Source organism: Adiantum capillus-veneris, chromosome 5 (assembly GCF_014529385.1).
Source record: "Adiantum capillus-veneris isolate H3 chromosome 5, ASM1452938v2, whole genome shotgun sequence".
Classification (NCBI taxonomy): domain Eukaryota; kingdom Viridiplantae; phylum Streptophyta; class Polypodiopsida; order Polypodiales; family Pteridaceae; genus Adiantum; species Adiantum capillus-veneris.
The window spans coordinates 26,669,608-26,674,833 of record NC_140935.1 but is presented as its reverse complement, the minus strand read 5'-3'; positions in this window follow the sequence as shown (position 1 = coordinate 26,674,833).

Here is a 5,226-nt window from a genome sequence, read left to right as displayed (position 1 = left end):
CTGCCTGCAGTCTACATCAGGGCCCCACATTTAAGTAGCTCTACAACCTTGCACCACTGCATGTGGGATAATTGGACATTTTCTCTCCTTGGCTCATACTCTAGTACTCTAGGACAAAGCTCACATCTTACAGGCACGGTTGCCCACTTTTCGTCGTTGGGCCCTTGGCGAGCCCAAAGCCAAAAAATTGGTGATTTGTGTCGCCCTACACCAACGAGACGAGAACGTATAGCCATGAAACTTTGCACGGGTGGGGAAAGCACACTGATCCCTACCCTTGCAAAGTTTCATGGCCATCACAATCCATCTCAACGGTCAAGGGTATCGCAATCGCCAACTTTTGGCAGTTGGGCCCTTGACGAGCCCAAAGCTAAAGAACTGGTGATTGTGACGTCCTGGATCGACGAGACGAGAACATATGGCCATGAAAATTTTCAGAAACAAGGGAATCACACTAATCCTTTCCCCTTTAAAGTTTCATGGCCATTGCAATTTGTCTCGACGATCAAGGGTGGCATTATCGCCCACTTTTGGTCGTTGGATCCTCAGCGAGCCCAAAGCCAAAAAAGTGGCCATTATGTCGCCCTAAACTAGGGAGACAAGAATGGATAGTCATGAAACTTTGTGAGCGCAGGATAAGCACACTAATTCTTGCCCCTACAAATGTTCATGGCTATCGCAATCTGTCTCGATGGTCAAGGGCGGCACAATTGCCAGCTTTTGGCCGTTGGGCCCTTGGTGAGTCTAAAGCCAAAAAATTGGCAATTGTGTCGTCCTAAATCAATGAGACGAGAATGTATGTCCATGAAACCTTGTAGGCGTTAGGGAAGCACGCTAATACCTGCCCTTGCAAAGTTTCATGGATATCGCAATCCATCTCAACGGTCATGGGTGGCACAATCATCAGTTTTTGGCCTTTGGGCCCTTGGCGAGCCTAAAGCCAACATTGATGATTGTGCGGCCTTGGACCGACGAGATGGGAAAGAATGATCATGAAACTTTGCAGAGGAAGGGAACCACACTATCCCCATCCTTGCAAGTTTTATGGCCATTGCAATCTATCTCAACAATCAAGGACGGCCCAATCACCAACTCTTGGACATTGGGCCCCTAGCGAGCCCAAAGTCAAAAAATTGGCAATTGTGCCATCCCAAACTGATGAGACGAGAAAGTATGGCCATGAAACTTTGCAGTAGTGGGGAAAGCACACTAATCCCCACCCCTGCAAAGTTTCATGGCCATCGCAATCCGTCTCAACAGTCAAGGGTGGCACAATCTCCAACTTTTGGCAGTTGGGCCCTTAGCGAGTCCAAAGCCAACAAATGGTGATTGTGCCGCCTTGGACCTACGAGACGAGAACAGATGGTCATGAAAATTTTTAGGGGTAGGGAAAACACACTAATCCCTACCCTTGTAATATTTCATGGCCATTACAATCTGTCTCAATGGTCAAGGGCGGCACAATTGCAAACTTTTGGCCATTGGGCCTTTGGCGAGCCCAAAGTCAAAAAATTGGTGATTATGTCGTCCTGGACTGATGAGATGGGAACGTATGTTAATGAAAATTTGCACAAGTGGGTCAAGCACACTAATCCCCACCCTTGCAAAGTTTCATGGCCATCGCAAGCCATCTTGATGGTCAAAGGCGACACAATCTCCAACTTTTGGCCGTTGGGCCTCAAGCCAAAAAAAATTTGGTGATTGTGACCGACGAGACGGGAACCTATGGCCATGAAACTTTGGAGGGGCAAGGAAAGTACAATAATCTCCACCCCTCCAAAGTTTCATGCCCATTGCAATCTGTCTCAATGGTCAAGGGCAGCACGATTGCCAAGTTTTTGTCGGTGAGCCCAAAGCCAAAAAAATTGGGGATTGTGCCATCTTGGACTGGCGATACTAGAATGGATGGCCATGAAGCTTTACAGGGATAGGAGAAGCACACTAATCCCTACCCTTGCAAAGTTTCATGGCCGTCGCAATCCATCTCGACGGTCAAGGGCAACACAATTGCCCACTTTTGGTCGTTGGACCCTTGGCGAGCCCAAAGCCAAAAAATCGAGATGGGAACGTATGGCCATTAAACTTTGCAGGGATGGGGTAAGCACACTAATCCCTGCCCTTGTAAATTTTCATGGCAATCGCAATCCGTCTCTGTCATAAAATATAATATCTAACTTTACCAAATGATTTTCTCATATTAAATTGATCACTTAATATGGTGAGATAAAAGTGGAACAAGAGTTAGTATATATATATGTGTGTGTGCTTCTAGACCTATCTCAATAGGGGATCGAAAGGAGAAATGGTTGCATGTCAATAGGGGTCCAAAAGGAGACGGTCTACCAAAGAGCAATGTGCAATAATTGCTTTTAGATTTACCTCAGCAAGGGACCAAGAGGAGAGATGGTTACATCTCAAAAGGGTCCAAACGAAGGTAGTCTATCAAAGAGCAACGTGCATCTAATGGAGCTTAAAAGACCTTAGGGTTAGCTTCATTAAAGACCTCCAAAAGTTAGTGTTAAAAAGTCCTTTGACTTTACGCAAGTTAGGGCTAACCTAGAGGTGGGAATCGTACCCAAGCATGAGATGCTAAGACGCTTAAAGTGGTTGTGCGAACCTTATCCAAAGCTCGAGGTGGTTTTTATGTTTAAATGACTAAGGTTTTTGAAATCTTAAATTTAAAGATAAATTCTCAAGAGGCATGAATGTCCATGCTTGATTGACTAAGGCTTGAAGTATTCAATTCAAAACAAATGATTTAAGAAACATAAAAGACACATGATGTCATTAAATATCTAATATCTAACTAACCAAAATGATTTTTTCATATTAAACTGATCATTTAATATGGGATAATAAACGGGAACAAGGGTTAGAATATAGACATGTGCTTACGGATCTATCTCAACACGGGGCCAATGGTAAAGGGGCCCAAATGAGAGATGGTCTATCAAAGAGCAAGGTTAACTAATGAAGCTTAAAAGGCCTTAGGGTTAGCTTCATTAAAGATCTCCAGTGGTTAGTGTTAAAAGTTCTTTGACTTTAAGCAAACTAGGATTGAGCTTGAGGTGGGAACCGACCTAAACTTAAGCAAGCTAGGGCTGTGCTTGAGGTGGGAACCCGACCTAAACTTAAACAAGATAGGGATGTGCTTGAGGTGGGAACCCGATCTAAACTTAAGCAAGCTAGGGCTGTGCTTGAGGTGGGAACTCCACCTAAGGTGCTTGTCATGCTTGATGGCTAAGATACTTGAGGTACTTGTCACATTTAATGAGGAAGTTGCTTGAGAAGCTTCCTATGCATGGGGGGTAAGATGCTTGAGTCAAAAAGAGAACCTACACACTTAATGAGGAAGTTGCTTGAGAAACTTCCTATGCATAAAAATCTCAAAGTTAGGGGAATTCTAAAAGAGCACATGGGACACATGCCAGACTCTCACTAAGCTTAACCACATGGTGTGCTTGAATGCTATTGGTTGGGTTAAAGAGAAGTCCAATGAGCTTCTACTTCCATCTAACAAATATCTAGATATTTTCAAGCTCTCTCTCTCTCTAAGGGGTAAGGAGGACACTTTTCAAAAGACTACCCATGCACTTGACGGCATGATGCATGTGATTGGCTAGGGGGAGAGGGGTCCAATGAGCTTGCAACATGTAGAAAGGTCACCACTCGCCCAAACAAAGGAGGGGAGGTGCTAGGGGGATATACTCCACACACACACTCATTTGCAAGGCCACTCTCACTTTGTGAAAGTTAAGGAACGCCACCTCCTTCTCCAAGCTTGTGAGAGTGAAAGCCTACATCAACACTCTTGGCTATGGAATGCAAATTCAACCAAGAGTCATGCTTCAATGCTTAAGCTTGCCATCTTCTCCATCTTCATTATTATGCTATTATGTATGCTAGCAAGAAGAGTAATGATAAGTGAGGAACTATTCCTTTCTCCTATGGAATGTTTCTTCTTCCTCTTCCCTATCCTCATTCCCCGCTAGCTCTCTCCACCTTCGAAGGTGTTTGAGGCCTTAGGACTGAGGCTTGGGATAGTTAATGCTTTCTTCAAGTTTATGTTATGATTGTGATGCATGAAGCTTTCCATCTTCATTGCATCACCTAGGTTACAAGGAACACAAAGATTGTATTGTACCAAGTCTCTCTTGATGGGAGAAACTAAATACAAATGCCTATTGGAGGGGAGACCGGTTCCATATGAATCCACTCCTCAACTATTGTCATGTTCTTTAAACTCTCTCTCTCTCTCTCTCTCTCTCTCTCTCTCTCTCTCTCTCTCTCTCTCTTGCAAAGGTATTGTTCATGCCAAGTTAACTAAGTACCATGTTTATGTTGCTACCATCAATTAAGTTCAACCGCTATGCTCACAAAGAATCTCTCAAAAGTGCTTCAGCTAATTTTCTAATTCCGCTACTCTCAAAGTTCATAGGCAATTTCCATTACATTGGTATCAGAGCATTTTGTTTTTCTTTTCTTGCTTAAAAAGAGAGGTCCTTAAGTAGCCTATTAATGGTTGATTTTGTTAATTATATTAAGGTAAGTGGATTGGGATCTATTATCAGTTTTGTTGAGCCCACTATGTGGAATATGGTGCACCTCGGGAGCTTTGGTCTTAATAATGGGGTCTTTCTAGAATTGCATATGGATTTACCATTATTGAGCCATAAGAAGTCCAAAAGGAGCTATCCCTCGGCAATTCTGCTATGTTAGACCCACCCCACTACTCTCTATTATTAACCAATTCGAGCCGTGGGTGTAGATACTTAAGTGCTTATTTTCAAAGGCTAAGAGGAATAGCAACTAAGGTTTTGAATTGCCAAAGGATTCATTAAGTAAACACATAAGTATAATTAGCATGGTTGAAAATAACCAAGAGAGTAGAATGAATATTGATAACTTTGATTTTGCACATAAAGGTGCTAGTAATGATGCCCCATGTTTATCAGTTATCTTGTTCCTAGGTTGCATTAATCTATGGGCAACCCTACTTTGCAAGCCGAAGTTACCCAACAACTTCGTGCTTATGGGATTTCCCTTCCTCTCCAAGAGGGCCTCTTGATGAGAACCCCAAAAGAAGACTCTCTCCCATAAGAGAGGAGGAACCCATAAGAGAGGAGGAATCCAAAGAACGAGAAAGAAGTGAATCACTAAGTTCCTCTAAAGATGTAGCTCCATGAAGATGGCGGTCCAGACTATCACCAACTCCTCCCAAGAGGA